At 38.8% G+C, this 11303-nt stretch overlaps 1 pseudogene; it reads left to right on the plus strand.

Annotated features, from left to right (window-relative positions):
- The first annotated feature begins 640 nt into the window (after positions 1–640).
- Positions 641–5233, plus strand: LOC149138352 (pentatricopeptide repeat-containing protein At3g12770 pseudogene; annotated as a pseudogene).
- Positions 5234–11303: the final 6070 nt, after the last annotated feature.

Genomic DNA, 11303 nt, shown 5'->3' on the forward strand with positions numbered 1-11303 from the left:
ATTGACTGTAACATTCCACTATTGGGGCTAGTCGCTGTCATTGTTGTATGTATGGATGGAAATTTCACTTTTATATAATATAATAGAGTTAACATGTTTCATACATATGTTGTTATTGTAGTTCGACTATTCTGGTTACTTTAGCAAATATGCATCTGGCAGGAGTGAAAGCCTGCCCCTTATGAACCACCAACATATTATTCCAGGTGGCGTGGTTTTCCTTGAATAACAATGATGAGTCAGCGTGCATTAGTGGATAACAACCAGAGATGACTATCCTCACTATTGGTTTGACAACCAAGTTATGATAGGTTTTCCCACTCTAGAAAAAAAAATATAGTTAAAGTGAGATAATTAACTACTCGTCAAGAAAGCCAAAATAGAGGATTTAGTTTGACAACTAAATTATAATAAGTTTTCCCACCCTAAAAAAATATATATAATTAAAATCAAATAATTAACTACTGAATGGTTAAGTATAGTCCGTCGCCACATGCATGGACCAATAAGAAATCATCATCAAGTCCATCAATCAAATTTTCATGTAAAATTTCTTACTGTATTTTTCAAGTTTATCTCTATGACTTCAATATATAAACATCCTCCCATTCAAGTTTATCTTTATGACTTCAATATATAAACATCCTCATCATTACTGTAATTTTTATGATCCTTTACAACCTCAACATATAAACATACTCCAATTCAGTATGGCCTTCTCATTCTTCATGGCTTTCTTAGGATTATCATTCTTATTTCTATAAATTGTATTCGAAAGGGAGGGAAATTTTTGAATATATCATCCCCCCTCACTGGTATTTTGATGGGTTAGTTATCGGCGCAGCAAGACTATGCGTCAACATATGTATGCAAGACGCATCATTACTGCCACAATTCAGAGTCCGCCATCAAGTTTAGACATTGCGGCAGCACCTGATTTCAATGGCAGCAATAACGGAGTCACCCTCGGCTCCATCCATTCCACTGTTACTGCAATGTGCAAGGAAGGCCGACTCAGTGAGGCACTCGCCATGTTACAGGGCTTAAATACTCCAGTCCACCCTGAAACTTACGCTTCTCTCCTTGAATCCTGTATACTTACAAAGTCTCTCTCAGAGGGAAAAACCCTTCATGCCCACATCGTCATGAGCGCGCTAGAACACCATGAATTCCTGGGCATCAAGCTCGTCATCATGTACTGTAGGTGCCAAAGCTTACAGGATGCACGCCAAGTTTTTGACAAAATTCCTCACCGAAGACCTATTTTATGGAACGCTATAATCAGAGGGTATGCGAGGAGTGGATTGTATTCCGAAGCCCTGGCACTTTATAATCAAATGCAGGACGAGGGGATCGAACCCGATACCTTCACCTTTGCTGTCGCTCTCATGGCCTGTGCTGGCTTGCAGAACCTGAAACAAGGTATGAGCATCCATGATCTCGTAATTAGAAGGAAATTGGAGTCGGAGATCTTTGTGGGCAATGCCCTTGTAGCCATGTATGCCAAATGTGGGAGTATAGAGAAGGCATGTGATGTGTTTGCTAAAATGTCTCAGAGAGATGTTGTTTCATGGAATTCAATCATTGGAGGATACGGGCAACATGGGCAGGAGGAAGAGGCGTTGAGGTTCTTTCGCCAAATGCATCTCGCAGGTATGAAACCAGATTCTGTCACTGTTGTCAGTGTTCTTCCGGCTTGTGCCAACTTAGAGGCTCTGCATAGTGGGAAAGAGATTCATGGTTATGTTACAAAAACTGGTTATGTGAGTGATGAAACTGTAGGAAATGCCATCTTGTCAATGTATGCTAAATGTGGAAGTTTAGAGGATGCACAGCAAATATTTGATGGACTGTCGCAAGCCGATGTGGTCTCATGGAATGCTATGATTACAGCGTATGGCCAGAATGGGCGATGCGAGGAAGCCTTATTGCTTTTTAATCAAATGGTGTCAGCACGCTTGAAGCCTAACGTGATAACATGGTGCGCGATCATTGCGGCATATTCACAGAATGAGCGTCCCGATGAAGCCTTGAAATTTTACGGTCAAATGCTGCTGGCAGGAGTGAAGCCGGACTGTGTGACTATTGCAAGCGTTCTCCGGACCTGTGCTCAGTTAGAATCTCTAGAACAGGGGAGGGAAATTCACGATCTTGCGAGAAGAAAAGGATTTGAATCGGAAACTCTAGTGGCAAATGCACTTGTAGCCATGTATGCAAAATGTGGTAGTATGGAATGTTCGCGCCAGGTGTTTGAGAAAATGCAACAAAGAGATGCAGTCTCATGGAGTGCAATGATTGCAGGATATGCACAGAGAGGACATGGTGATGAGGCTTTGAAGCTCTTCCGGCAAATGTGTGTGGCGGGTGTCAAGCCAAACTCGATGACCATCACTAGTGTTCTATCTGCATGTGCCCGCCTGTCAGCTCTGAAACTTGGGAAGGAGATCCATCGTTACATTATTAAATTTTGGTTGGAATCACATGTTTTTGTAGGCAGTGCACTGATAGACATGTACTCCAAATGCGGTAGCATAGAAGTTGCCCGTCATCTTTTTGACAAAATGCCTGAAAGAAATATTGTCTCTTGGAATGCAATGATTGCTGGGTATGCTATGCATGGGCATGGTGAGGATGCCCTTTTTCTCTTTCATCAAATGCAACAGGCAGACATCGATCCAGACCATATTACATTCATTGCTCTTCTATCTGCATGCAGCCATGCGGGTTTAATAGACGAAGGTTGGCATTACTTCATTTCTATGAGTCCAAAGTATCACATAACACCGAAGGTGGGGCACTACTCATGCATGGTCGACCTTCTCGGTCGTGCAGGATGTTTGGATGAGGCACGCCAGTTTATTGATAACATGCCGTTTGAACCGAATGCGGATGTGTGGGGAGCCTTGCTCGGTGCCTGCAAAATCCACTCTAACATAGAATTAGGCAAATTTGTGGCAGAACGCCTTTTTGAACTTCAGCCTGAAAATCCTGGATTTTATGTAGTGATGTCAAACATCTATGCTGCAGTTGGCAGGTGGGACGATGTAGAAAAAGTGAGAACATTGATGAAAGACAGAGGATTGAAACGTAGGCCAGGATGCAGCTGGATTGAGGTTAAGGATAAGGTTCATGCATTTAATGTAGGAGACAAGTCACACCCACAATCAGAGGAAATATATGCAATGTTGGATTATTTAGCAGGGCAGATGAAGAAGTTTGGTTATGTGCCTGACAAAAATTTTGTGCTGCATGATGTAGAGGACGAAGAGAAGGAGCATATTCTCTGCTATCATAGTGAGAAGCTCGCCATAGCATTTGGGTTAATCAGCACATCCCCGGGCACACCCATCCGAATCATTAAGAATCTGCGTGTGTGTGGTGACTGCCACAGTGCCACCAAGCTCATTTCTATGATTGTTGAACGACAAATTGTTGTCAGGGATGCAAATCGGTTCCATCATTTCAAGAATGGTTTATGTTCTTGTGGGGATTATTGGTAATAATTGTTATAAATGGCCAAATATAACATGTGCAATATTTGGCATTCCAAATTAAATGCCTTAATTTTACATATCTGGAGGCTACCTTTCTTTGATTCTAGTGCAGTATTAGTATCAAGTATGGAGATCCAAAGTCAAGGAATTCAGCACCGCAAGAGTTTTATAAAGCCATCATGTTGGTTTAGATTGGGTGAATCATGTCTAAAACACTCTTGCAAGCTAAAGTCATTAATCATTGGTTTTGTATAACTTACGATCATTTCAGAGATGTTTTGGTAAAAGCATAGACGGCTTCTCTGCTATTCCTTCAAGTTACCGAGGTTTTAGCTTATCTAAGTCTCAGATATTTCTCAATGGCTTCATCCCATGGAGGAGATTGAAGAGCGGTTGACACTGGCTGGATTAGCAGGAATCTTGAGGTAACAAGCTCTTGGAAGTTCACTTTCAATGGAAGAGACAAAGCACGATAGGAAGAAAGCATGGGTGGCTTACAACCTTCTAAGTTTATGTTCCTGCCATATTCAAGGTTTTTAATTCTAGAAGGATGAAGTTCTAGAAGGATTGGTAATATCTATGGCAAATGGCTTTAGATGAAGCTCATTTTTTTGTTCAAGGAAAACCTTGTGGGGAAACCCAAGGGATGCTTCTCCACATTTGTGGATGGCATCCCTAGTAAACCCATTGGCATCAGCTGCTGTGCCTCACCCAAATGTATTCAAACCAAGCACCTACTAGCATGGAACTAGCCAAATGCCCAATGACTTGGTAACACCAGTTGAGCCAATCCATTTCGCTAAAATGTTTGGAGACATCTTGTGCCATCTCAAGCACTTAAGCAAGAGTGAGATTGCTGATACCTTGCCAGCCCCAAGTAGCCCACAAAAAGCTAACATGCTACAAATATGATTTGAATCTGTGGGGAGTATAACCACCTATACTCTCAACCCCCAAGCTAGACCCGATGGACAATTAGATGAAGCTCATACATAAGGACAAGGACCTTATTTTTTCCCATAAATGGTCTGAATGCTTAGTTCACTACGTAAGAGACCATGGTTGGAATGGAACTGCAGACCTCCCAAGACACAGCGAGAATATGGGCGCAAATAAGCATGGAGGTTATGTTTGAGTACCAAACTTTATTAAAGAAATATTATTCTGTAATTTGAGGCTATTGGGCCTCTGTTGGGTGAATGGTATAACTGATTTATCTTCAGCTTCTTTACATTTTCAGCAAACCTTGTTTGACTTGGAAGTGCTTCGAGGTAAAGCCATAGTAACACTGTTCTTGGAACTTGATCTGTCAACAAAGAAAACAATGTTGTTTGCTTGGGAGCTGTTCTACATGGCTTAAGCCATAGGGTTAATGTGTAGCTTAAAGATTATTGCATGTCAAAGAAAAAGTTTTACACCCTGCAAGTGTTGTTGTGAAGGCATAAGCTTAATCACTGTGAAGTCATGCTGAACCTACATTCTTGCTTAGAGCTTTTTGGAGAGGCCTTACCATTCCAAAGCAATGTAGCAGCCGTCAAGTCCTTCGTTTGGTAACTTTAGGATTTGTGGCCATAAACTTGGAAGAGAGAATAGCGGCCAAGCTTCTGCCCGGAAATTTTTTCGCTGAATAATTTGCTATTTCAAATATTCAGATTGTAAGCTAGCAGTCGTAAGGAGATGTTTAGTGCAGTTATTATGAGATTCTTGATAAGATTATATCCAACAATTTATTGCTTCCAGCTGGCACCAACGCCATTATGCCTGCAGGCTCATGGTTGCTTTCAGTGGTTGTTGTAATGGTGCTCCTCTACATTCTACATGCCCGGATGTGCATGGGAATTTCAACCATATTGGCTCAGATTATGTATGATTATTTGTTATTGCCATGATTAAGATGAGGCTTACAGAATTAAATGTCAAATGGAAGGTGATCACAATAACCTAGTTATGTTTTGTTGCCCCATCACAATACCTGTTAATGCCATTCCATACAAAGTCTGCAGTGCATGCAACCCTTTTGTTTTGATGGAGATTTGTGTGGGCATGCATCCCTTCTTTTGTTGTCATTGGGTAATTCTTTGCAGATAAAAAGATAAATAATGATTGTTTCCAGCAACCAACGAAACTCAATGCATACCTCTAAGGATGGTCGTCTTCATATGCATAAAATCTCTATTATACCTAGAAGATTGTTACACATGATTTCTGTTAAATCTTATTAAGAGCTGCTTCACTTTAGGCATTGAACTTGCAGTTGTATAATTTATCCCAGATTGAATGCATTTAATAATATGAAAATATTTTATGGCTTCATGTTGATATAGGTAAATAGTGGGCATGTTTTGTTAATATGATTTTGAGCTGATCAAACTGAGGGGTCAAATGTAGTTCCATACCTGTTATGTGCTTATGTTCTCTCGATGGCTTGATATGTGCACGTGACCTATCATGTATTACAATGGAGGGTTCCAGACTCCCCCGTAATCCTAGGTATACAAAGAATTGTTTTTTCATGCTAGGAGAGAAACTGTAAATGCCTATCGTTTCACTTTTGTGTGCCTCGTGAAGAGGGCACAGCACACTCTAATCCTAGGTATACAAAGAATTGTATTTTCATGCTAGAAGAGAAACTGTAAATGCCTATCGTTTCACTTTTGTGTGCCTCGTGAAGAGGGCACGACACACTCTAATATATGTGAATATGGTTTTTTTTATACAGTGGAAAAACCTATTATAGTTGTCAAACCAACAGTGAGGATAGTCATTATTGGCTGTTATCAGCGAATACAGATTGACTCATCATCTAAATCACCTGACACGAGGATTTGGGATTCGTAGGATACGGGGATTCGAGAGTCGGATTCGGAGATGTTGACCCCCCAGAACAAGACACGTATGATTTGTTATATATATATATATATATATTAAAAATTAGATATTTCTTACACAAATTCTCATTAATGATACAAATTCATTGATTTCAAACATAAATCTTCATCTAGATGTTAGTTTTACTGTTTACAAAGTAAGTTAGTAACATTATAGCATGCATGGTACATACAAAATTCAAATACATGTCACATAAATCATGATTCATACATGAAAGACAACATACAAGATAGTAAGATAAAGACACTGACAACTGTAGTTTTCTCATTAAGTCATCAAATCAAATTGTGTTACATAGGTAGTGCAATGCCAATGGCAAATAGAAATAAAAAATCTAAAACAACTAAAGATATACAAGCCTCAAGGCAATAGGTAGCCCATGACTCATGAGTCAACAATCCTCATAGTCATCATCAGAATCAGCATCAATGTCTTCATCATCATGGTTCACCACTGCTCTCCTCTGCATCCTCCTCCTCCCATGTATCCATAGTCACCTCTACATCTGCTAGTGTGGAGGATGACTCCTCTAAAATATCACCGTCATCAAATCTAACAGGATCTAGCATTGGATCGTTGAGATCCATGTTGGCCAATGCCAACTCAACATTGCTGTCCAGACCCATATCATCAGGAAAGACATCCCACATCTTTGTCGTTCCCCTCAACCACTCTTCCCTCTACTTGTAAATAAGACGAAGGTTGGTGTGCACATACACCATTGTCTCTGCCGTGGACTGTTCATACCTGCTCTTCTTCACACTATACAAATTCCCATATGTGCTCCAATTCCTCTCGCAACAAGAGGATGAAGTCACCTGAGAGAGGAGCCTCATGGCTAACTGCTGAAGAGGAGGGCTTGTTGCCTCATGATTTGCCCACCAAGAATAGGGCTTCTTAGCCCTCCGTCTCTAATCACATCATATCCTGCAAATCGACCAGTGCGAATGGAAAACTCTGCAAAGGCATCCTCCACCTCATCAATCAATGCTCTATCCTGAAAAACCCACTTGAATGCATCTTTCCTCCCCTATGAGATTTCACCATCCATGTGAGGAGGGAATCTGCGGGAAGGTCCACCATTCAGCCACTCCTGGTTGTAGTATTTTGGGTTCAATGAGTGAGCCAAACAATGTAAAGGTGTGCAATTCTTGTCCCATTTGCTGACAAGAATATCCTGTATAGTACCACAGAAGGCCTCTGGTGATGTCTCATACTCGGGGCACTCACATTGTAGAATAATGCTCCTCACGGACTCACTCATGGAATCCCATCCTTCATAAACCTCTCCTAGGATGGGTTTGTCTGTATTTTCAAATCGAAGCAAAGAAATGATAGGGTCCATGATCTGAATAATTAGATATACCCTCTCCCACCAAGTATCATCTAGCACTGTGTCCTTCACTCTTTTAGAGGCTACTTGATTTGTCTTTTCCCAAAAATATCAAAACTCATAAATAACTATGGCCCCAAGAGTGGTCTTGACCTCCTTCAACCTCTTCAACATGATGAATGAAGAGGCAAACCGTGTATCAACAATCTTCAACAATAAAAGATTGCTATACTCCTTGTAGATAGTGAGGGTATTTGTATAATTTTGCACAAAGTTACGGATAAGTCGTGCATCCTCAATAATGTTACCAATCCAAAGCACATCAGAAGCAATGGATTTCAGTGCTAAGTTCAATGAATGGACAATGCAAGGTGTCCAAAACACTTGTGGATATTTAGCTTCCACAATCATGTCAACAACTTTGCAAACAGGTGTATTATCTGTAATGATTTGCACACAAGAATCAACACCTACATCTTCAATGACTTTAATAAATAATTCACCCATAAATTGTGCATCCTTGTGTTTTCCAAGTGTATCCACTGCTTTCAAGAAAACTAGACCATTCAAGGAAGACACCATGAAGTTAATGATTGGGTGTCATGCTGGATCTGTCCATCCATAAGAAACAATGCTAACTTCAGATGTTGGCCATGATGTTTTAACAGGCTCAAGCATTTTTGCACCTCTTTTTTTGCCTTTGTCAACAATGTGGTTCTAAGCTTCTCTAAACCAAGAGGCACATACCATGATGGAGACCCGTGAGTTAGAGCTTGACACATCTCAATAAATAGAGGTGAGCGTGCACCATTAAATGATATGAAGTTTTAATAGAAAAATAAGGCAATGATGAGATCAAGCTCTTCCTGTTTCTGTTTTTGAAAAATCTTGTCCATTGGACCAAGTGAAATTGCTCTTCTTTTTGCTGCTTGTCCCCCAATAGAACTCTCAAATGGAAATTTGGTGGTGCCTTTCCTAAAAAATGGAAGGGGGTCTTCATTCTTGGTTTTTCTTGATTTTACAGCCACATTTGCCATACCAACAATGAACTCCTTTTCCATTTCTTTCCTCTTTTGTAAAAGAACAACTTTATAAGCTCCAATTCCACAACTTGGTAAATCCAACAAATGGCTTTTCACACGGTAATATGTGCTTTTGAAAGAAATGTAGCAAAAGTTGTATCTCCATTGCACATTGCCTCCTCCCTTCCCCTTGGTGCTTGTCCCATCCTCTCTTGTGACATATTTCTACGAAGGATATTTCTCAATGTTGTTTTTAGGTCGCCCTCTTCCCTCAACATTACTTGCAGCAGACTCTGATGATATTGGGGGAGGAGAGGCATCTCCAATGGAGACATTCTTCCCCTTCCTTTGCCCCCTAACTGCTGCCCTTGATTGAGCCATGAATACTGTAAAAAAAAATAAACAAAACATGCACAAATTTGTAAAAAAAATTCATATACAAACTGTTGTAATATAAATGTAAAAAAATAAAGATGAAATGCACTTACTTGGTGCTTGAATCTCCTTGCCGAATGCTCCACACTCTTAGCTCCTTGCTCCAAACCCTTAGCTCCTTGCCCACAACGCAATGTATGCAAAACTGAAAGAGAGCAATGGTAAATGAATGAAAGAACAACGCTTTTTTATGCCCATGGGTTTCATTTTTTTGGGATTCGAATCCTAAAATTGGGACACGATGTGTCCTAACTGGACAAGTATGGGATTCGAGCGTGTCCTGTTAGGACACGGTATGTCCCATTCTGGGATTCGAATTTCCAATGAATCGTGTCCGATTCGTGGGATTTAGAGACGTAGCCTCCTTTCTATGAATCCAGTTTTATTGCTCATTGTTATTCAAAGAAAACCACGCCACTTGGAATTACCCGCTGGTATTTCATAAGGGAATGGACTTTCATTCTTTCTAGATGCCTCTTCGTCTTGAACTGTTAACATGTTTCCTTATATCCAAGGAAGACAAACTCTTAACCATGCAAAAACAGTTTTAAGACATACTCCAAAATGAATAATACATTGTTTTATTTTTAGTATATTTTCAAAAAATTTTAAATTATAGTAACGTAAATTTCTTTTCAAATATCAGTCTGTGTTTTCGAACTCTTTGCAGTACTGTAAGCATGTATTTCCATCGACTGCTGCTTACATATCAAGTACCAACAAATTAGTATATCCCTCATTTTTAAAAACTATTAACACGTACTAATCTCTTAAGCCAGTAATTACCTGGATTTACAGTTACAGAGTTAGGTATGTATTAATTTTAGTAAATCTTACTATGTTTGCCCAACAAGAGATAAAATAAAATTATAGTCTAAATCTTTTATATGTGGGTTTATAAAAACATATTTCTAGTTAATTTGATTCGAAATTTAATAAAGATTTGTTAGAATCATAAGTTTGAGTTGTGAAATCTGCATTATCCAAGTGCTCTAGGAAGCTTTCAGGATGCTGAATCTATTTTTGCATTTAAAACACACTGTAAATAAACACAAATTCATAATTTTGACAAAAATTTTGTAACAAGAGAAAAATAAAGTTATAGTCTAAATTTTCTATATGTTGGTTTCTTAGGAACATATTTCTAGTTAATTTGGTTCGAAATTTAATAAAGATTTTTTGGAATCACAAGTTTGAATTGTGAAATCTGCATTATCCAAGTGCTCTAGGAAATTCTCAGAATGCTGAATCCATTTTTGCATTGAAAACACACTATAAATAAACACAAAATCATAATTCTGACAAAAAAAAATTTGTTTCTAGATTCCAGTAAAAAAGGCAAAAACAAAACAAAATTAAATTGTGCCCAAAATAAAAGAACATCAATATTGATCAAAGCATTAAGTGTGAAGTCATTAAAGTCTTTTTCATTGCTCCATGTTCATCCCTGGCTTCCTTCAATCCTGGTTAGTTTAATACACAAAGTATGCCCACCTGGGGCTACATATTCTTCATCAAGTTTGAAAGCAGCATCTTAATTTTCTTCTGCTCATCCTTGGCTTCCTTCAATCCTGGTTAGTTTATACACAAAGTATGCCCACCTAGGTCTACATATTCTTCATCAAGTTTTCTTCATCAAGTTTGAAAGCAGCATCTTGAACAGCTTGTCAATTTGCTTTTATTCTTCGTATGAAATTTTGATTCTTCATATCTAAAGCTCAAACCATACAGTTCCCTGTATATTGGAAGATTTTCATCTTCAAAAATGATGTCTTTCAAGTCTCATTTAGATAATCTTCCTTCTATTCCTTTTGGAATTTTTTTGATGTTGTACCCTATTCTTCCTTTATGCAAGCAGTGAGCATTTCCTTTATTTCATAAGATGATGACTTTTCTCTGTCCCCTGAGCAGATGACCTCACGATTGCTACCATCCTTAGAAAGTAGAAAGGATGAAAATCGTATAATCTTGTTGCAAGTATTTATTGAGGGGAACTTTAATCTCTGAAGGCCTTTAAGTTATATATTAAATTAAATATATTAACCTATCTTGTTATTATTATGATGTTTAGTTTAAGAAGTAGAGTATATTGGATGGTAAAGCAAGATTTATGTACATTCTATTAAATGA

This window comes from Pinus tabuliformis, chromosome X (assembly GCF_031772625.1).
Source record: "Pinus tabuliformis cultivar Carrire ecotype Pingquan chromosome X, CPIR1, whole genome shotgun sequence".
NCBI classification, from domain to species: Eukaryota; Viridiplantae; Streptophyta; class Pinopsida; order Pinales; family Pinaceae; genus Pinus; species Pinus tabuliformis.